The sequence below is a fragment of the Octopus bimaculoides genome, chromosome 11 (assembly GCF_046866305.1).
Source record: "Octopus bimaculoides isolate indiv1 chromosome 11, ASM4686630v1, whole genome shotgun sequence".
In the NCBI taxonomy this organism is placed as follows: Eukaryota; Metazoa; Mollusca; class Cephalopoda; order Octopoda; family Octopodidae; genus Octopus; species Octopus bimaculoides.
Window position 1 is genome coordinate 74,957,795 of NC_142938.1, and position 24,256 is coordinate 74,982,050.

Here is a 24,256-nt window from a genome sequence, read left to right on the forward strand (position 1 = left end):
TTTACACTTTGCTCACATTAAATTTCGTTCACAGGTCTACGTAATGAAAGAGGAGTAATGACAACACACTTGTTAAATGTGTTGTGCCAATGCTCGATGCTATTATTAGCATATGGCAAGTCATTTTGCACATGTTCATGTTCCAAAATCACAATGAAAATATTGCTTGTCGACATCTTCCGCATTGTCTTGCGAATTTTATTGGACCATGAAAATCGTGTGACTGTTCACAGAAACAAAAAGAAAATATTCTACAAAATAATATATTCACAAAAGTGAATGAAATGTCATGGTACTTATATATACACTCACACAATGACATTATATACACAACCACATTAAATCTATATCCTAGTGTCATGTAGGTTCACAGGCAGCAAAATGGCTTAAGTTGTTCGAGCAGCAGAGAGAGAGACTTGTATGCATTCTGGCTTTCTCCCTAGCAGGTGGCATCTGTCTGTAAAACAATAACATATTCATCTGATCCATTTACCGTCCATTTTCTATGCTGGAATGGGTTGGACGGTTTTCCCAACACACCATGGAAAACGGATATAAAACGATGATGACGATGAAGAGAGAGAGAGAGCAGCTTATGTGTGCATGTGCATGCATGATTATACAGTCATATATAGATACATATGGATATATACACACACATGTATACACATACTTAAATCATATATAATCTTGCCACAGAACACATTTAAAATAATGACCTGAAACTGATGAGAGAACCAATGTTGGTAACTAGGCAACTAAACATTTGCAACCTTCAGAACCATTTGGTGCCCACATCGTCATGCTTGGTGTTACCATGCTTCATGCTTTTTTTTACCCCAGCCCCATCAAGTAGCATACTGTTTGAAGATAACCACAAGGGCCAGCTTCTACATGCCATAATGAAATATTTTTATGCCAAGAGAGTGAGGGAAAGAGAGACACTGATAATGTAGTATAACCGATAGTCAAGAAACTTCAAAGATAAACCAGACAAGACTGACCGACATCTATATGGAGCTAAAATGGTGAAGTAGATAAGGCCACAAGAGATAAGCAGCAGATGTCATTGAAGAGAACTGTGTTTGAAAGGAATAGGTGTGCTTGTTGGGAGTAAAAATTCAGGAGGAGATCTGTATGTATTACAACAAGGTATCACTAAGAAAGTAATAAAACTTCTCCTTTCCTTGTTATTATGTTTACACCAAATCTTTCCACTTTCTTATGCAATCTTGTGCAATGTTTATATTATTCCTCAAAATGTTCAAACAATGGAAATCCGACATTGGGCAAACTATCAGGTAATTCTTAGTTGGGACTACTTACAGTCCCAGAATGAGGATTCCAAAATATGTGCCTCTCTCCACTTTCATTTCAGTGTCTTAGGTTAAGCTAAGTCCAACTATTTTCCTCCTCCTAATGCTCTTCATTTGTAAACCACTTACAGAGACATAAAGAGAAAGTTGCAAGAAATTAAAAAATAATTATTAACAGTAGGTGTAGGAGTGGATGTGTGGTAAGTAGCTTGCTTACCAACCACATGGTTCCGGGTTCAGTCCCACTGTGTGGCACCTTGGGCAAGTGTCTTCTACTATAGAATCGGGCCGACCAAAGCCTTGTGAGTGGATTTGGTAGACGGAAACTGAAAGAAGCCCGTCGTATCTATGTATATGTATATATGTATGTGTGTGTATATGTTTGTGTGTCTGTGTTTGTCCCCCAACATCGCTTGACAACGATGCTGGTGTGTTTACGTCCCCGTAACTTAGCGGTTCGGCAAAAAGAGACTGATAGAATAAGTACTAGGCTTCCAAAGAATAAGTCCTGGGGTCGATTTGCTCGACTAAAGGCGGTGCTCCAGCATGGCCACAGTCAAAAAGACTGAAACAATTAAAAGAGTAAGAGAGAGTAAAGAGTATATACAAATTTTTTTCCTGAAGCTTCAAAGTTATCAGAGCAAAACATTAAAGTGTTGGTTGGTAGTAAGGGTCACAATCAACGAGCATCATGCAAGTTACCTTTTAATGATAGCAAGGCAATGTAAGAATTATAGTAGACTGAGAAAACCACCACAATGTCCAGTTCTTGTGGCAGAGTGGCTGCTTGTGTATCTCAATGACCCTGAGAAAGAGGCCAGTGGAGTGCAGGATCCTGGTAGAGCCTCCCATGCTGGACAGGTCAAAGGTAGCAGCCAGATCAATATGGACCACCTCTTACCAGAGGCAAAAATGGGTTTTGCGCTGGGCTAGCACCCCAACCTAGATAAAAGCAAAATCACAGAAGCATCAACGACAATTCAAAACCAACGAGACCTGGGAGACAAAAAGACAGCTCAGAGTTAAGAACAACATGGAAAAGTTGGTAATGAATTTCATGGAGAGAGAAGGTTTTAAGTAAATAGACTGAGTAGAGAGCTTTTGCAGTAACAGCAAAATAACCTTAAACTGAAAGCTATGGATTATTCAGATGACTTGTTAACAATTAGGGAAACAACAGTGGGCCAAGTGATAGAATTTTGATGAAAATTAGGTGAAGAACTATTTCTCTTGGTAAAAACAGTTTTTTCTCTTTATGGAATAAGCAAACTACACAGCAGTGAATGCAAAACGACTTGTGTAGAATGAGTTCAGAAGGATCTGTCAGATGTTTAGCTAGTCGTCAATATAAAATTATGGTATAAGATAGTTGCTGACTTTCTAAAAGAGCAACAGCCTCATACATCATCTGTCAACTGTTGTATCTTGTCAAGAGTTTATCCATTCTGCTTTTTAGCACAATACAGTAATTGAAACTTTGTAACAGCCTCAGATTATTGGTCATGTCTTCAAAATGACTCAAGCATAAGTCAAAGCATACACCTCACAATTGACAATTTGAATTACCAAAATATAAAAACAGGTTCTAAATTAGGAATGCATTACAATACTTCATTAAAAACATGCCTTTAATGTTACACACAGTTACCCTTGTATATTTTATATACAATTATAAAAAAAAACCCACATTATGTATGGGATGACCCAATATATATATAAATGTATGTGTGCATGCTGGTAAAACAAAAATGAGCTGAGAAAAATAACTTAAGATGGCCAGTTGTATGAATTTTGGAAACAAAGACAAAAGTATACTAAATACCTTACAAAATAAATTCTAACTTTCATGAAACCATCTTTGTTTTGAGGAAAAGTAAATAAAAACCTAGCACCAACTGCAACTAATCCAGGATGAGAAGGGTGAGATAATCATAAGGAATCAACAGTTTTCCTCAACCTGTCAGAAAGGAAAAGACAGCATTTTGTTTTTGTTTTGAGACAAGAAAGCAGCTGAGAACATGTTTCTGGTTCAATAGGTATCATCAGCACAATACAAATACATGCAAGTAAACATATATAATTGACACACATTAAGAGTGTGTGTGGTGTGTGGTGTGTGTGTGCGTGTGCGTGTGCGTGTGTGTGTGTCTTTAATCTTTTACTTGTTTCAATCATTAAACAGTGGCCATGCTGGGGACAGCCTTGAAGAATTTTAGTCAAACAAACTGACCTAAGTGGTTATTTTTGTAAGGCTGGTACTTATTCTTTCAGTCTCTTTTGCCATATTGCGAAGGTACAAGAACATAAACACACCAACACCGGCTGTCAAGCAGTGGTGGGGAACAAACATAGACACAAAGACAAACACACAATGGGCTTCTTTCAGTGTCTGTCTACAAAATCCACTTACAAGGTTTTGGTCAGCCAGGAGTTAGTCAAAGACACTTGCCCAAGATGCCATGCAGTAAGACTGAACCTGGAACTATGTGGTTAGAAAAATCTCTTACCACAACTATATTAACAAATTCTAAAAAAATTACAGTAAAATATCTACTGCAGATATTTGTAGACCAAGCAAAATAAAATGATTCAATCATTCCAAAATGGTTTGCTTTTTTTTTCTTTCTCCAGTGATGCCTTGGCATTAATCTGAGTTATATAAATAAAGCCACCAATATCTGACAGGATTCACAATATTTTCTTATTGTTTTCATTTCAAAAATTACAAACATGAATCAAAGAATCTATGATATATAAGTTTGTTCCCTCTTTCTCAATATACAGAAGTGTTCAAAAAATCTCTCCACAGTGAATTTTTAAAGTCTTGTAAATTCCAATATATTCTTTTGCAATAAAATTCTTACGGTGGAGAGACTTTTTGAACACCCTGTATATTATTTATGGGAATGGTAGCAGGTTGCATCTTAGTGGGTTTGAGCATTTAAAATGTTTTTCAACAGTAGATAAAACACAATGGGATTACGGAAGCATATTATATGTTAGATAACATACTTTTGAGCAGAGAAGGTAGATAACTTCCCTTATTTCTGTCTTCTTACTTTTCATCAGCAGACATGCAGTCTTCTTTGCCAATACTTGCTGACCTTATAGTAAACTAGTTTACTATAAAGGAATGGGTATAAAAACTGAGTGACACCAGTAAATTAAATAACAGAAAGGTACAACTCATTGACAAAAGCACTGGAAATGCTAAAAGTCTCAGTGGTTGGATTTATTATCTTTCAGTTGAAACTGGGACCAAGGCTATCCAACAGCAGCAGTGGGATGTATACTATCACTACAATACTTTTAAAGAAGACTATATTGTTACTTGACCAGTGAGAAATAGCAGCTAAATCTTCCTCAAATCACATCGTTTCGTCTTAAAAGAGAAAACATATTAGATAATATAATCCCAGACAATAAAAAAAAAGGGATGGCCAAGGCTAGACTGTTTTTGATACTAAGTCAGCTTGATTCAGGACTAAATAAGTAGTAAACTGATACAAAAAAATATTTGTGGGAGAGAAATTAATACTAAATCAGTATTTGATAGCTGAGATCAAAATAAAGTGTACATAAATGATGTACACATCATTATTTTGATCTCTGCAGTTTCAAGTGTATATAATAAATGAGTTTCAGCCTGGCACACTTCTGCACACATCAGCAAATGTTTTGTTTGCAATCTTCATACAGGCACAGAAGTTTCTAACCAGCTTCAGATGACTGGGGTTGTGTTTGGCACTGAGAAGGCAAAAATTATACTGAAACACTGGTGTCTGTTGGTCGACATTATCTGGAGCATGACTAAAGAGAAATTATTTTCCAAGACTAAATGAATGTTGTACTACATCTGTGTCTTCACAAATGTGTTATCAATAATGTACATACTGTTATGACACCAAGGAATTCATTGATACTGTATATAGCCGAACAGAAAGTAATAGCTGACCATGTAAACGGAATAGCTCATGAACTGAAGGTCAACAGTTTGTATACTACCAACAGTGTTAGCAAAGACCTTTATAAATAACTGAATCTACCCAACAGTAAATACCAAACAAAAGGGTACTGTTCATGAGTTACACGAGAACACAGTAAATCTTTCTAACATGAAGAAGGGAATAAATTTAGTCCATCAGGCTGAACTGCACAGAATGCACCACATGGAGATAAAGCTTTCAATTGAAGTAATGAACACGTCTCTTATGGGTCACTAAACATGCTAGATACAACAGCCAAATCTCCTTCAAGTCACAACCTACCATTCTATTAAAAAAAAATGACAAGATAGCTATAGATTGAATGTCATTTAATAGAAACAAACTTTTCAGCTGTACTACAGTGTTCCAAAAGACAACTTACCTGGTGACCTCACCAGTGCCAGTGATAGAAGAAAATACCAAGTACATTTGTGAAGTGGTTGCTGTTAGGAAGAGCATCCAGCCACAAAAACCCCATGATAAAACAGACACTGGAGCTCAACACACTCCTCTGATGGGTCAGATCCTGTCGAACCACTCAAACCCATGCCAGCATGGAATACAGATGATGCTGACGAACCTACACAGCAATAACAGCTGTTCTCCATGCTTTCCTTTTTCTTTTCATCGCTTGTTACGCAATGAAAGCAGCCTCCACTCTGTAACATTTCAGTTTTGAGTCACCGAAATGAAGAAGTAACGTATTTCATTGGTGAATAGTTTATAATTGGAAATTTTATTTCGAAAAACTTTGCACCTTGTTATTTAACAGTGTCTTTTGTGAACTTCAGCCTAAAACTGAAATTTGGTGTAGGAACCTGAAAGATCTGCTGGAGAAGCTTCAGGCTGTAAACTGCGACTGATTTTATTCAGGAGGGTTTATTAAAATACCAGGGCTTTCACCAAGAAAGGTCAGCCCAATTTTGCAGTCAGTTAATGAGAACTTAATTTATCAAGATTCTTTAAGTTCAACTACAAACAACATTGCTAAATAAAGAGAAAGTAAGGACAGCCAACACTTCTTTTTTTTCTTCTGCCAATGATATATCTAAATTAGAATAATTTGGAACAGAAAATGGAATGAATATTTATAAATACACACATACAAATATGTATACCAATACATACATATATATATATATATATATATATATATATATATATATAAGCAGTATATAATTACATAATTACTGCAATAAAGAACTGATTTGGCTCACCCTCTCTCTCAAATCTAACACATGAACTGGATGCACAGTTGTGATAAGATATCACTGGCATACTTCATTCCTGTACCCCCACCTCAGCCTTCATTACATTATTATATGAAGATCCCCCAAAATGAGTGTCCATGTGATTCTACTCCTATATTAGAAACACAGTTGGAAATTATATACACACATATAAACATAACTACAGCTTCACTTCTGAAACAAAGAGCTAATTTTTCTAACTAGCAAATATTTGATTCAGCTGATGAAAAATACCATTAATATTTTATATTATTTCCTAACAAAAGCCAGATTTTGGGGAGGGGGGATTTTTTTTTTTTATTGCTCATTGTAACACTAGCAAATTATCTCATCTCTAAAATAAACGAACACATTTTCAACAAAAACAATCATTACCATTACTCAAAGTTTTCCAAATAAGCTTTTTCTTATAGGAGATGGGATGCTCAAAGCTTGCTTTCTCGCATAATCATTTTTCATGTCCTGAAACTTGCCAGTTGCTTTGCTCAGTAACATAATCCTGGATCTACAGAACCTAATTGTCAAATATAAAGACAACAGGGGCCTCTGTTAGTTAAAGCAGAACCTAACTGCAACAGAGAGGCGTTCGACACACAAAATCTAATTGTATTAGAGAAGAGCATATGAATGCAACAACCTCAAGTGTTGCCAAAACGCATAATTTATAGTTTCTATCAATAGCTTCAATAGAAATAAAATAGTAGCTTGCTTAGTAAAGAAAGTATTTCAAGTCACTAATCTCGATGAGTTACTTGACTGTCAATCATATGAATATAGCTGGTCATGCATATTTACAATGCTGCACAAGATTTAACAACTTAGGAAGCATTTGTGTTTTACTGCTTGCTAAAATGTTTTGATTCATGATCAGGGTTTGTTTGAGCCAAAATATTGAATAAAGCTTTTCCAAATTTTGCACTCTTAAGATAATTAATTACTTTCCTTCCTATTTATTGACTGAAATGACAAATGCTCTTCAGGTAAGTTACAAGATCTTACTTTCATAGCAATTATTAAAATAAAAAAGGAAATATTTTTCAAGTATGATCTGTAACAGGTAGATGAATGTAGCTAAATAGTACAACTAAATTAACTAAACTTAGAGACCAAGAATGTGTTCATCATCATCATCATTTAACGTCCGCTTTCCAAGCTAGCATGGGTTGGATGATTTGACTGGGGACTGGTGAACCACATGGCTACACCAGACTCCAATCTGATCTGGCAGAGTTTCTACAGCTGGATGCCCTTCCTGACGCCAACCACTCCGAGAGTGTACTAGGTGCTTTTTATGTGCAATCGGCATGAGGGCCAGTCAGGCGGTACTGGCAACGGCCACACTCAAATGGTGTTTATTAAATGCCACCTGCACAGGAGTCAGTCCAATGTTTTGTTCACATGCCACACTGCTCTGCACTGCAAGACAGAAGCACCATACCACACTCAGCCCTCATTGTGGATAACAAAGTGATGGTTCCTGAAAGTTGCATCATTAAAGTTCTTGATTATTTGTAAGGATTTATCAGTTACAAAATTCCTTCCCCTTCAAGCTCTTTTGTTACCATATTTCTGTTGAAACATAGAATCTTTGTTTCAATTGATTTTGAAAATAACAAAGAATTTAGTTGGTTGTTTGGAACATAAATTCACATGAAATTTAAATGAAAGGTTTTAATTTAGATCACTTTAAAACAAGTTTCTATCACAGAACTAGAGACAGTCTTGGGCAGGTTACTATCAAAATGGATAACTTTATAACAGATTAGTCTTCCAAACAGGGGGATGTTGGCTTGCTCACCCAGCCAGCAGGGTGGTATCATTCAAAGGTTAAAACCATACAAAGTGCATTGTGACCAGTGATGTAAACAATATCCAATAGTCTGGTTAATACCATGATACTGTGAACACAATAGATAGCAGAATTGGCGGAGTGGGTTTCAAGCCACCCTTTTGTATTTAGTTATGTTCCTTTGAGAGGTCAAATCCTAAGAAGTCTGATTTTACATTCACTCTGAGGGTGATAAATAACATCATTACACTAGGACTGATTCAATTGAGTGTGATTCCTTCCAAGAAATGTTTGGCCTTGTGTCAGAATCATTGGAGTGTTTGACAAAGTGCCTTTTGGTATTTGTTCTGGCTCTCCTTAAATTCTGAATCCAAATCCTGTTGAGGGCAGAACTGCTTTCATTTCTATGAGGTCATTAAAAAGAAGTACCATTCAGATACTTGAGTTAATGCATAAAGGAGTGTCAATCACTTAAAATGGAGGGAAGTTATGGAAGAGGAAGATCCAGGAAGACATGGGATGAAGTATTGAAGGCCAATCTCAAAACACTGAGGCTTATGAAGGAGATGACTGCAGACTGAGATATGAGGTGCATCGCTGTACTCAAGAAGACCTGCCCACCACAACAGAATTGATATCCAAAAACCAAGGTGCCATGTAAAAAGCACCCAGTACACTCTGTAAAGTGGCTGGTACTAGGAAGGTCATCTAGTTGTAGAAACCGAGCCAAAACAGATTATGGAATCCAGTGCGGCCCCTTGGCCTTGCCAGCTCCTGTCAAGCAATCCAACTTACGTCAGAATAGAAACATGTTAAATGATGATGACGAATATAATCAAATACACCCACCCCCAAAATCATTGGCCTTGAGCCTAGAATAGAAACAACTCTAAGATGATGAGCTGGCAGAATAATTAGAGCATGGGAAAAAAACGTTTTACTGCATTGGTTCCAGTTCTTTACATTTCAAGTTCAAATCCTGTTAAGGTTAACTTTGCTGGTACTTGACTCTTGAAGGAGAAAAGGCAAAGTATTAGGGTCAATGATATTGACTACTCCCTCTCTGCCCTCAAAATTGCTGGTCTTGTGCCTCCCAGCAAGAACATTATTATTAAAAAGGCAGAAATGCTAGAACATCAAACAAAATGCTTGGCAGAATTTCGTCTGGTTCATTATGCTTTGAGTTCAAATTCTGCTGACGTTGACTTTGCAGACAATGAAGTAACAGCTGAGCACTGGAGGGTGGGGTGGGGATGTCGACGTAATCGACTTACTCCATCATCATCATCATCATCATCGTTTAACGTCTGCTTTCCATGCTAGAATGGGTTGGATGATTTGACTGAGGACAGGCAAACCAAATGGCTGCACCAGGCTCCAATCTGATCTGGCAGTTTCTACAGCTGGATGCTCTTCCTAACGCCAACCACTCCGAGAGTGCTTTTACGTGCCACCGGCACGAAGGCCAGTCAGGCGGTACTGGCAACGGCCACGTTCGAAATGGTGTATTTTACGTGCCACCTGCACAGGAGTCAGTCCAGTGGCACTCTCCCCTACAAATTGCTGGCTTTGTGCCAGCCAAAATTCGAGGCCATTATTATTACTATTACAGTGGTGATGTATTAACAAACAGCAGAGAGTCATATAAAAAACCCTGCTATATCAAGTTGAAATCCTTTTTGTTCTGAATTCTAAGCCTGACCGAAATGACTTTAGCTGAGGACAATTCAGTCCATATCACCCTTCTTAAGCTGAGTCATTGTGTCAATGTAAGTAAGAAGCTCCCATCACCCATGTTCAAATCCTATCAGTCTTCGTCTTTTCTCTCTTATAGTAATGTCAACAAAAACAAAAGTGAAGTTAGCTTTAAAATATTTAATTAAAAATAATAATGCAAGGAAGGAAAAGACAACATTAACACAATGATTGATATTTTACTGATTTTGATATGTAAAGGAGACTGTTCTGAACATGTTTCAGTCTAATTAGACCTCTTCGGTGAAGCACACACTTCATGCTTGCTGAAGAAGTGGTGAAAGAATAACTGAATAGATGTACAAAAAAAATACCATATACAAATAGGAGTGAAGAATTAGCATATTCCAAAATATAAATCACTGATGTTAATTACTCAGAGATACCAATGAGATAGCTTTTATATGGTCTCTTGATTTGCCAGAAACAGCAGCTGAATTTCCCTCAAGTCACACCATTTTGTGTTGATTAAGAAAAGAATATACTGGATACTGTAGTTCTAGATCTCGATATTTCCGAAAGGTCAAGGTGATTACAGTTAGGTTGCCGTTTGTCATACATCTACTTGACCATGTATGAGTTAGAACTAAACAACTACAAAAACAATTTTGAAAATCATGGCGTCTGGAAAGATTATATAAACACTAACTTCCATATTTAACTAATGTTTAGAAAATAAAATAATCGGACAAAATTTTGATGGAAGTATTTGAATATAAGCACAATAAAGCAAGAGGTTTTGTATTAGGAACTGAAGGGCAGACTCAAGCAGGTTGATGTCAAAATGATTGGTTAATTTAGTATAGTCCTTCTGGAGCTTCTAGATTTGATGTTTATATAAACAGATTAGTTTGCTTCTCTGGGATTGGTCAAGTCATGCAGGTACCTCTAGTGACACTTCGGCGGGAGTTGAATATTGATTAAAGATGTTCTTCATGTAGTCAATGTAAGGAGAAGCGGGTAAATTTAACATGTCTGTCTGTCTGTCTACACATAGGTTTACATAAAGAATAAATGGAATATAATAATTAGAATGTAATAAGTAGTTGGTGTAAGGAAGGACATCCAGTCACAGAAAGCAAGCGAAAACTGGGACATATGAACAAGATGTGGTCTTCTGATACATTAAGGAAGGCAACAAATAAGAATACACCATTTCGAGCGTGGCCATTGCCAGTACCGCCTGACTGGCCTTCATGCCGGTGGCATGTAAAATCGCCCACTACACTCTCGGAGTGGTTGGCATTAGGAAGGGCATCCAGCTGTAGAAACTCTGCCAAATCAGATTGGAGCCTGGTGTAGCCATCTGGTTTCACCAGTCCTCAGTCAAATCGTCCAACCCATGCTAGCATGGAAAGTGGATGTTAAACGACGATGATGATGATGTAGGCCATCACATGTTCAAACCCATGCCAGCAAACAAAGTGAACATAAAACTAGGACAATGATGATGATGTTGCAGCAGGAAAGCTAGCTTAATAGAAATGATTTGATTAAATATAACATCAGATTGCAGCAGTTAACTAGTGAACTAGATCATATAACACCAAGCTAATGTCTAGTAGCATATATTTAGTTGTAACTACTCAAATACTTGACATAAACTGTTCGGTTATTGCAATTTAATGCAATTAAAGTATCAACATGTAGGTTCATCAGTCTGCCTGGCACACATTCATTAATCTTTGGAACACTCACTGTTGGCAACCCACATGTTCCTCTCTTCAACTCACAACATGGATAAGGGCCACTACGCCATTTAAAAGCCTTATACAAAAGATAGATTACAACAACAAGAAGGAAAAAATACCCCTTAAGTGCTCTCCTAACCATCATCAAGTAAGATTTTGATTCCACTGTCCTCTACAATACAAAATACAAGCCAATGAGGGAGCCTTGGCATAGCTAGAAAAAAAGCAGACAAATCTTTTAAATCATAGTTTTGGAGGAAGGGCACGGCACATTGGATAATGTTGCCCAACATATCTATTAAAAAAGAATTGGACAGTCATGGCTTGACCAAAGCCAATCTGGGGCTAAACTACTACACAAACACTTAACATCTCCTTAAAAAACAATACAAACAATATCAAACAGGCACTCAGTTTGCCAAGTCTATAACAACGACACTTCAAGAATGTGTAATTTCCTAAATGGAACAACATAATTTTCAACCATACATGCAAAGACTCTTCTTAAGCTCTGTCACTTTTACTGCAACTGACATGGCCTCTGCTCTCTTGAACTATCTGCATAACCCTTCCTCACCTAGACTCAGTTATCTTTCCTTCTCATTTATTGTACTTTTAAATTCTCAGACCTGTCGCACTAAAAACACCTAATCTCTCTAAGAATATTATCTCTTTGGCATTCTCCCCACTCTATTTTTTCATAGAAACTCTAACAACTAACCAAGCCGAACATCAACCCCATCATCATTGACATTATTTCATCTCTGGATAACTTATACCAACATGATCTTAACACACATTCACAAAAAGCATGCACACACAGTCTTAAGTGCAGATTACATCACAGCCACAGCCCTCCCGTAATTCCCCAAACACAGCAAGATAATTATTCCAATGTTATTATCAATCACTCCAAAAACAAAAGCCTTGGCTCCAACTAAATGCACCATCTTTCTCTTCTTACCAGTAACATCAAATACAATGAACTTTCCCAGTCACCAATATATCACACACACACAAGCGCACACCAAGATGACAAAAATACTAAAAGTTACATGCAATACTTCCACAACTTTCACAGCACATGCAGAAGACAGTAAAGAAAGCAAAATGATGTATGGACACACAAAGAATAAAGGTACTACTTTTGGTCAATAAAAAGATTCAACAGCAATGGTGTGCAAAAAGAACATCAAGATCTATCTTGGACTGTGGCACATCTTGTCAGGATTTCCAAATCTATTAAACTACAAAGAAGTCAAAATAGCACACTTCACATCAATGGATGCACAAAGACAATCTACAGTGAAGTAAAAACACTGAAAATTGAAAGAGCAATGGGATATGCAAGAGGCAGTTCTATTGTAGTCTTCATGTAGCTGTATACACATTGAGCCCCATACAAAAACACATTTACAATACCATCCTAGAAATACTGCTGATATAGTTCAAGCAAATATGATAAACACATACTGGAGCTATAAACACTTGGGATACACAGCAGTAATAAGTGTAAAGGAATATAAACTATTAGACTTTAACTGAGCCTACTTCACCCATATCTGCTGTGGAAACAGCAGAATCAGCAGAAACAAAGCTGAGAACAGAGGAAGTTCAACATTTCTATATTGCCCACATACGATTAATTGCTGTATATCAGAATTTATGATTGACGTATTTTAAAAACAATTTTGTGCTTTCTAAGAAACTGATCTGGCAGCCCTAATCTCCACCACCACCACCACTTACTAACTACATTAATTAGAGATTAATACTATATAAGTTACAGGATCGATTGGTACCATAGGAAGAATATTGGTTAAATTAAAACAAGTGTGTTATCAACATGTGTTTACTTACCCCCATAGAAACTGGTATCCTAACAATACAGACACTAGTGAACACCAATAGATTATCCCCTTAGCATTTAAACCAGTAATATTCAGCCCCTACCTGTTATATGTTCAAACTGGTCAGATCTGGCCTCTCACACTTAACCTACAATGTTATTCTAAAAATAAGCAATCACATCATTGAAATCTCAAAACTACAAGATAATGCATGGTTAATTCAAAATTATGCGCATAAATTAGCAGTACATTTAACAGAATAATCTGAAGAGGAGACGTACATTTTCAGTTAAATGTGTAGTAAATCAATATCCTAACACATTGTTAGAAATAATGGCCAACAAGGAATGGAATAATTCTAGGGTTATTTTTTGTAGCAGAAAGGATCTTTCACATCATTTCTTTGTTCTTTTGAAAGAAGTTCAATCCAAAACCTTAATTATTTACGTAACAGTCAAACTAGTTTGTTTGTATTTTACAGTTTTGTAGTCCCTATCAAGCTGCTAAATTAAACGAGACAAGAGTTTATCCTCAGGACACAATACAACACTAGTTGTGGAAAATAAAAACCAGATCTAACATCCTGTCCACTCAACCAAAGTGACATTATTTCCTCTTGCCACAAACACATATTTACTAATGCTTAACGGTATAAACCAACATGTCTAAAAGCAAATAGATTAAACCTGGAAGAATTAAATAAGCCAAAAGATACTCAGAATTCACTTAAATGTCAACAATGTCAATGTTCTAGAAGCCAGTATCACTGCTTAATACTGTGGCTGAAGCTGTTATGGAAACAAGCAATGACATTCTTCTATTTCTGATCCATAACTACAAATCATAAAATTGCATATTATGAACAGTGTATGAGTGTGTAACGTTCTTCTCTTGCTCTGTTATATATATACATGAATGTGGACGTAGTGGTTAACAGCTAGCCTTCGGCCGCGTTTTTGGACCCTGTTGTGTCCACCACTCTGATTGGTTGGTATTGGTGCATTTTTGTCTCTTGTTTTATTTCGTGCCAAGGTGCAACCCAACCAATCGCAACCTCCAGATAAGGTTGCGTGGGACAGTTTTTCTGAACCCGTTTGAGCCGATAGTATATTATAAATAGCTAGCTTTACACTGTCCTGGTTGTTAGTCGGCTTTAGACCTTCTGAAATCTAGCCGCTGACCGCAGAGCACACAACCAGTTCCAATGATGATACATCTCATGGAGACTTGTCAACACTTCGTCCAGCATTCAGGACCTCCATCTTCGTCGCCAGTATCATCTTCTTGACTACAACTTCTCTACGTACACACCACCAACAGCGCTCGCACAGGTTCAATCAGCACTGTTTGTGAATTGCTTCACCATGGTTAACAGCAGATACAACCTGCAAGACCTCCTGTACCAAGTAACCAGCCACAGCATTGAAGCCTCAACTTCTTGTGCAACAGTATCTCTTCTCGGCTCTGCCTTGCTGCCACAACTTCTTGTTACAGCACCTCAACCACTGTATACCTTGCATACGAACTGGCATTTACCATCCTTGTGTCCGGAATTTCTCTCAACATCCTTATAGACTCTTTTCTATACTCTGTATTTCTCGCACACACATACACACGTTTGTATACACATACACTTTGTTTACATGACGGCCTGTCTATTATTGTGTTTATTATGTTGCACTCACACACACAGAAATACATGTTGACATATCAATAAAACCTTCTACCGGTTGTGTCTCTCTTTTCCTTCTTGGCATTTATATACATTTAACCTCTTTTCGTGTTTTTTATTTCTATCGACTTTGCGATGTGCTAAAGGAGTCGTTCCTCGTCACCATCACCTGGTCGCTACAAGTCCTTATTGTTGCTGAGATGTCCTGGTCAGCTTCTATCAAGTAGACCTACAATGGAGCTACAACAATAAATTCCATTAATCAATTTGTTATACAAATAAACTCCAATATGTTTCTAGCCTTTCTATACCTAAATAAACTCTACCAAATCAGATTGGAGCCTGGTGTAGCCATCTGGTTTCACCAGTCCTCAGTCAAATCGTCCAACCCATGCCAACATGGAAAGCAGACGTTAAACGACGACGATGATGATGATGATGATGATGAACAGCATGAATTTAGTGGAATTTGTCTTTTATGTTTCTGCTTGCAATAAAATTTAATGGTATTTTCTTTTGAATGCCTTCAAGTGTCCGGCTTTAGCTGAATTTGAACTCAGACTCTTTACTTCATCAATTCATTTTGTCGCAGTGTTATAGGATAAGAGTATAGAAACTTTTGATTTTTAAAAAATGTCTGAGTGCAAACATGGTTGCGTGGTTAAGAAGCCTGCTTTGTGAGCTCAAGGTTTCAAGTTCAGTCTTACCTAGAGTGTCTTCTGCTACAGCCCCAGTTGACCAATGCCTTTTCAAGTTAATCTGGTCCACAGTAACTGTGGAAGCCAATCGTTTGCGTTTGTCCCACCAACACTTAACCAGTGTCGGTCTGTTTATGTCCCTGTAACTTAGCAGTTCAGCGAAAGTGGTTGATAGAATAAATAACAGACTTTAAAAATAAAAAAAAATCTTGGGGTCAATTTGTTCGACTAAACCCTTCAAGGCAGTACTCCATCATGGCTGCAGTCGAATGACTGGCTGCAGTCGAATGACTGGCTGCAGTCGAATGACTGAACCCAACCAAAGAGATACATGTTTGTATGTTTTGTGTGTGTGTGTGTATGTGTGTGTGTGCGTGTGCGCGCGCGCGACGTCTAAAGGTACTCTCAAGACAAACTAAGGTTGTCTAAATTACTCTGATTTCACTATTGTCTTTAAAACTAGGGTATTTAGAGAGAAACTCCGAGTGTCAACCTCAATTAGAGACGATTTTGTATAGTCCAATGCGTTTGTTTTAAAGACAGTGGAGTAGATTTGAGAGAGGTTTATCCGTGATCTATTGACGTAGTCATACAGAGGACTGTTTCAATTTAAAGCTCACAACTAAATATACAAATTAATAATATCTTAACCTATACCACGTAAAAAAATAAAAAAAATTAGATGCTGTGAAGATTTCAATAAAAGATTGGTCATTTTTTATAATGATATTTTATTGACTTTAGTCTCCTCACAGACAATAAATTCATTCGATAATTGACAAGCATCATCAATTATAATGCATTGGTAATATCCAGCAACTGACTGTATGGTATTTACAGGTTTCAAAAACAAAAAGAAGAAAAAAAGGTTAAATAATTATACCATAAAAAGAAACATCTTTACAGAGGATATTATCAGATTTTCTTTATAAATTGCTTGTCTGCTTAACTCACTGCCCACCTTTTTTACTCGTTACAAGCTTCTGTTATAGTATTATAGGTGTGTCCTGACTTAGGAATGTAATTCATTAGAAAAGGAAAAAAATATAGAAATAAAAATGAATGTAGCCTTCTATTGATCTTTACACGAAATACTTGAGAGTGATTCCCCCTCTCCCGTCATTTATCAACGTATATAAAACACGCGCACACTGAAGAGAAAGAAAGAAAAAGAAGTTTATATATAAATGGTAGAGGGAAGAAATCTCAATGGCATGACAGTGTACTATAGCTATATTTATTTATTTCTTACCATTCAAGCTTAGTCAATACAAAACGTGCTGTGAACGTATGCCAATTTTGGTGGGAGTAGGGGAAAGCCAAAAAGATTTATCAAACAGGGTTCATTAATTTCTCCACCAAGACAATAAGTGTAACTAACTGTTAATTTCTTCCAGGACAACCCTCTCATTAATTTCCTAACAGTTGCCCTGCCATCAGTCAACGATAAAAATAAAAAGATTTCCAAGCCGCGCAGATAGATATTCGTTAATCAGAAGGGGCATGAAGCTAAGGACAGGCGTCTAAACAAGGTAACCTTATATCTGCGAGGTATTTTGGCTCGAAAAACTTCCCTGTCCGTTCCACTTGTGTAGTAGAAGGTATGAAGAGTGGAGAGGCGGTGTAGGGTGGCGGGCAGTCAAGTATAAAGAGACGTTAGTTTTCTAAGTCTGAATGGCTGAGCGTTGCTACTGGTAACTAACTGACCCAAAGGTGACATTCCAGCAATTGATGGAATATGACAAATAAAAATAATCTTGCTGGACTTGAAAGAAAAGAATGTTAATACATATGGAATGCTATAAAAATATACATCATTCCGTGGAACACTTTATAACACTGGTGAGGTGTATTAAAAATGATAATAATAATAATAATCCTTTCTACTATAGGCATAAGACCTGAGATTTGAGGGGAGGAGGGGCTGGTCGATTTCATTGATTCCCCAGTATTTGACTGGTACTTACTTTACCGAAAGGATGAAAAGCAAAGTCGACTTCGGTGGAATTTGAACTCTGGACGTAAAGACGAACGAAATGCCGTTAAGCGTTTTGCCTGGCATGCTAACGGTTCCGCCAGCTTGCTGCCTCAACAACAACAACAACAATAATAATAATAATAATAATAATAATAATAATAATAATAATAATAATAATCCTTTCTACTGCAGGTACAAGGTCGGGAATTTGGGGGTAGTGGACAAGTGGATTACATCGATTCCAGTACGCAACTGCTACTTAATTTAACGACCCCGAAAGGATGAAAGGCAAAGTCGACCTCGGCGGAAATTGAACTCAGAAATGTAAAGACGGACGAAATGTCACTAAGCATTTTCTCCGGCGTGCTAATGATTCTGTCAACCCGCCACCTTAACAACAACAACAAAAAGTGCGTCTAAATTCTACTTATGTGATCGTTACCTGAAATTCCTGTTAGGAAAATAATTTCATATGAAAGGCAGGGGGGGGGCATATATATATATATATATATATTGAGGTTTATTTGTTCCAGGTGTATGTTATCGCCCCCCCCCCTACTATACACATGAAACAAACGAGGTTTTCTAAGGGAATCGTACAGCTTACTAGAAATAACAGCCTAACCCCTGTTAATTCACACCATGTTAAAAAAAAAAGATAGCAAGGATACATTGGATAATGTGATCCTAAATGATCTATAATCGAAAAATAAAACGATGCAGAACAAAGTAAAAATAAAAGGGGGGGGGGTTCTGACTTCTCTGGAACAGATTGTAATTTCCAAGAAACTAAGCGGAAGTCACTGTTCATCAATGAGATAGCAATTATCGATTGGATCAAATTGAAACTTCGTAGAAATCGATTACTTCGTTGTAAGACGTAATAACTGTTATATACAGCTTTTACAAAGTATTGTAAACATTCACATCCTCTTCGCCCGGCATAAACCGGTGATAAAAGAGGAAGCTTTTGTTTTATTTTACAACGTGTAACAAGCAGCAGCCGAATTTCCCCCCTCAAATACACTACACAGATTTCTATTTTTATGTTTCTAAATGAGACATAGGGCAATGTGGTTCTTGCACGAAAAGGCGAGATGGGTATAACCGGAACATATCTGATCACATTTGTACTTAATCAGAGCAGAACTATAAAGGGTGGGGCTTAAACAAGAGCTATTAAGTATACACATAGGGATTGTTTTTTTTTCTTTTACAATCCGATTTAAAAAATTTAAATTTTGCCAATTCGAAAGGAGATCGAAAAGGTAGGGGAACAGAAATGAAAATGTCAATTACGCATTTTCCAATTAAGATGCATAATAAAGGAACAAAATAAAAGTGGATTTCTTTTTTGTTTAAAACAGCCGCCACATCCCTCTTGCAATTAACTTATTGAAGAGTGTGGGGGGATCAGGAAGAAAATTGATTCCATCCGTTTCTACAATGCAATTTTGACACAGAAACAAATTATATAAGTCGCAAAAATATCTAGAATACATGGAATGTAAAAGTATTCGTGTTTTAAATGAAATATGTCTAGTTTTATCTAATTTTTCCTTCATGCAATATCTAAGTATTATAAAAAAAAAACTGTTGCTGGATGGGCAGAGATGTTTTAAAGAAAAGAAGCTAAATTAAACAAACTATAACTATAAACTGTCACAAATTTAAAACATTTTCACCCCACCCCAACACAAAAAAAATAGAAAAAAAGGACAGTTTTAAAGAAGCATTTCGAGCAGACAAAAGATTACATTCAAACACCCTAAGGGGTTTAATACAAAAGAAAAAGAGCACAGCCATCAAATGTCACTGAGAGAAAAACCTCTACGCAGTCTTTCGAAGTGAGAAATAAACAACAATTTCCCTCAAACTACACAGAAGTCTTTTAAAAAAGTTCACAACACGACGTAACAAATAAGGACGAGATGGTCACGGCCAGAACGCCTTCGATCGCACATAGATCTGCTTGATCAGAGCTGACCTACGACTGACTATTCCTTACGATTTGTAAATGTTGATTGAAAGAAAGACATTATTTTCAACAAGACAACTTGTTTTTTTGTTTTCTTAAAAGTAACGAAATTTCCAATATTTTGAATCCTAATTTAGAAAAAAATCCATATTGTTTGTATTTTTAAGAGAATGGAATGAATAAATAAAAGGCCAAGAGAAGGAACATCGGAGTTGTGGGGGGGATGTATTAAGGAAAGAGGTGTGACCCGCAAACAACGTGACAAAGTTTTGTGAAAGTTAAGTGATTTATATACATAACATTTAAGGAGGAAAATAATTATTAGAGAATGATTTGGCACTATATATTGTTAATATATACAGTATTATATGTCAAATGATTTATAACAAGAAAAAAGAGAGTCAGAGAGACAGAGAGATGTTGGGTGAACAATTGTGAGTTTGAACTTATAAACATTTCATTTAAAAATGTGGAGTTAACATGAATAATATAGTCTTTATGAAGCAGAAAAACAAACAAAATAATACAATATGCGCAGCGAGAAAGTCGAGAAGTCAAATAGCATGATACAGAATGTTAATGACAGCGAAGCAATTTAAAGAAATGTATTAGAAATATTTTAATAACAGATGTGTGTGTGTGTGTGTTAGTGAAGAAGTAGAGAGAGAAAAAAAGTAAGTAGCGCGAATTATTAGGACTGCTTATAGAGATCTAGCGACATAACAACAGTTATGTTCAATAGCGGGAGAAAAAGTGAAGCATATGCTTTTTTTGTAGAGTGACAAAGGTGTTTGAAATAACTTACCTAATAAAGTAGTCAGTCCAGAGAGATTTTAGGTAACTAAATTGAAAAGTCTCATGTATGAAAAATGGCTGCAAGTTGAGGTTTGAAAGTGGAGAGTCGAGTGGACGATAAAAGGCGGTTGCTGATTGGTTGAAACTTTCGGGCACTAATAACAATAAGTGAAAATAAATAAATAAGAAACAAACGAATTAACAAAAGTAAAAGTAAATGAATAAATAGTTTAAAGAGAAAAGACAAAAAAAATGAAACAAAGAAATATGTGAGAGTAAAAATATTAAATGAATGAAATTAAACGAGCAAGTAAGGGAATTAGAAACGATTAGATCGATAAAATTTAGAAAAATAATAACAATTAAATTTAAAAAATTAATCATACAAATAATAGTGAGTGATAATTTATTCACTGAAATTATATGTATAAGTGTATGTAAGTATGTATGTATGTGTGTGTGTGTGTGTATATATATATATATATATATATACATGGATATATATATATATATATGTATATATATATGTATATATACACAAATGTATATGTATATATATATATATATATATATATATATATATATATACACAAATGTATATGTATATATATATATATATAGATATATATATATACACAAATGTATATGTATATATATATATATATATATATATATACACAAATGTATATGTATATATATATATATATATATATATACACAAATGTATATGTATATATATATATATATATATATATATATATATATATATATATATATATATATATATATATACACAAATGTATATGTATATGTATATATATATATATATATATATATATATATATATATATATATGCAGGTGGCACGTAAAAAACACCATTTTCAGCGTGGCCATTGCCAGTACCATGTGACTGGCCCTCGTGCCGGTGGCATGTAAAAGCATCCACTACACTCTCGGAGTGGTTGGCGTTAGGAAGGGCATCCAGCTGTAGAAACTCTGCCAGATCAGATTGGAGCCTGGTGCAGCCTGCTGGTTTGCCAGTTCTCAGTCAAATCGTCCAACCCATGCTAGCATGGAAAGCGGACGTTAAACGATGATGATGATGATATATATATATAATGGAGAAATTATACAAAATGTATAAATAGATGATGAGTAAAGCACCAATACAGTTTTGATTACCTGATGTTATCTATAGATTTATTCCAGGAACTTTGTATATACACACACATCCAAATACGCACGCATACACACACACAAAATAGAATAAAGAAACAGAAATAGAATTGAGTTGAAATTTAATTTTATTTGATGTCAAACTGAATGTATTTTAAATAGTTGGTACCAGCTATGAGAAAATCAAAATCAATCAGTCAATCAATCAAACAATCAATCAATCAAATAAATAAATAAAAGAAAATATTGAGAAACAAATAAAAAGAATGCTAAAATTACCACCACCACCACCTACCACACCAACAACAACAGCAGCAGCAGCAGTAACACTGTCATCAAATGGATAAATAATATTTAATCTCCTTTCACATTGTAATTAACTTGATCAATGAATTAAGCGATTGCTAAAGAGCTTTGCTGTAAAAAATGTCGAGCTACATTCCTATAACTTAACTTATATTCATTTCATTAAATGTTCATTTGGATCTGCATTTAAGAACATGGAATTAAATTGAATCCATAATTATATTAAATTTTGATTTTCTATTTCTTTCAATTTTAATTTTAGATTAAAATAATCTTGAATTTTAATTTCAAATAGTTTTTTTTTTTATTTATTTACCTATGTATTTGTTTTGGGTAATTTCAAACAACAAAAAAAGCCCTGAAAAATTTTTTTTATATATTTTAATATACTGCATAATGGCTTTATTCCATCTACCCTTATCTTTACATAGCTTAGGCATGGCTGTGAGGTAAGAAGCTTGCTTCCCAACCACATGGTTCTAAGATCAGTCCCACTGTGTGGCACCTTGGGCAAGTCTCTTCTACTATAACCTAGGGCTGACCAAAGCCTTGTGAGTGGATTTAGGAGACGGAAACTGAAAGAAGCCCGTCGTATATATATGTGTGTGTATGTGTATGTTTGTGTCTGTGTTCCCACCCACCACTGCTTGATAACTGGTGCTGGTATGTTTATGTCCCCATAACTTAGCAGTTCGACAAATGACCCCAAAAGAAAAAGGTACTGGGGTCGATACATTCAACTAAAAATTCTTCAAGGCAGTGCCCCAGCATGGCCGCAGTCTAATGACTGAAACAAGTAAAAGATAAAAGATTTTAAAACATAGTCTAATAACATCTATGTGTTTTTCTTTTTTTTTCATTTTATTTTTATTTTACTGTATGAATGAACTGGTCAATGGCATAAGTACCAATTGAGCACTGATGTAACTGACCAGCCCCCAACTCACCTGAAATTTCAGATATTATACCTATAGTAGAAAGGATTATCTTATTATTATTATTATTATTATTATTATTATTAGTCACACAAGTAAAACAATATTTCTCTTAACTTGACACTAAACCTATTTTGTGATGAAAGGGAGAAGCATTACAAGTTAATTGAATTGAGCTCCGAGCTCTGCGCATTATGGATGCTGGCTTAAAATCAATATCAGCCGGATTAAAACTCATCACTAAACATTCCTCTTTCAAGAAAAAAAGAACAAAATAAAATAACTGAAAATAGCATTACATATGTGTGTGTGTGTGTGTGTATGTATATATACGCAATAAGCACCATTCATGCGTGGGTCGTTGCCAGTGTCGCCTGGATGGCTCCCCGTGCCGTTGGCATGTAAAAAGCACCGTCCGAACATGGTCGATGCCAGCCTCTCCGCCCCAATTGGCTCCTGTGCTGGTAGCACATAAAAAGCACCATCCGAATGATGCCGATGCCAATGCCACCTGACTGGCTCCTGTGCCAGTGGCACATAAAAAGCCCCCACTACATTTTTGGAGTGGTTGGCATCAGGAAGGACATCCAGCTGTAGAAACATTACAAGATCAGATTGGAGCCTGGTGTGGCCTCCTGGTTTGCTGGTTTCCAGTCAAACCGTCTAATCCATGCCAGGATGGAAAACAGACATTAAACAATTATGATGATGATGTATATATATATATATATATATATATATATACACACATACATATATATATATAGCTATATACATACATATATATGCATATATCAAAACATTAGATTGGAGCCTGGTGCAGCCTTCTGGCTCGTCAGCCCTCAGTGAAACCGTCCAACCCGTGCCAGCATGGAAAGCAGACATTAAATGATGACGATGATAATGATGATGATGATACATGTGCATATATGTGTGTGTAAGTAGATGGGATGGCCATAAATGGAATGCTTTTGATATATCTGTTCATTCAGTATTGATTTGAAGTTAAACAACAGCAGCAACAATAACAGCAACATGCCCAAATACCTATCCTAAATCCTACCTAATAATGTAATAATG

General features: G+C 36.0%; 1 protein-coding gene across 12 annotated transcripts in view; it reads right to left on the bottom strand.

The window, feature by feature from the left end:
- LOC106875088 (protein kinase C and casein kinase substrate in neurons protein 1) overlaps nucleotides 1–20,845 on the bottom strand; it is a 151,968-nt gene extending 131,123 nt beyond the window's left edge. For all 12 annotated transcript variants that reach the window (XM_089360365.1, XM_089360363.1, XM_089360361.1 and 9 more), the window contains exon 1: nucleotides 20,769–20,845. The gene's annotated coding sequence lies outside the window, so the exon portion shown is untranslated. The remainder of the gene's footprint in view (nucleotides 1–20,768) is intronic.
- Nucleotides 20,846–24,256: the final 3,411 nt, after the last annotated feature.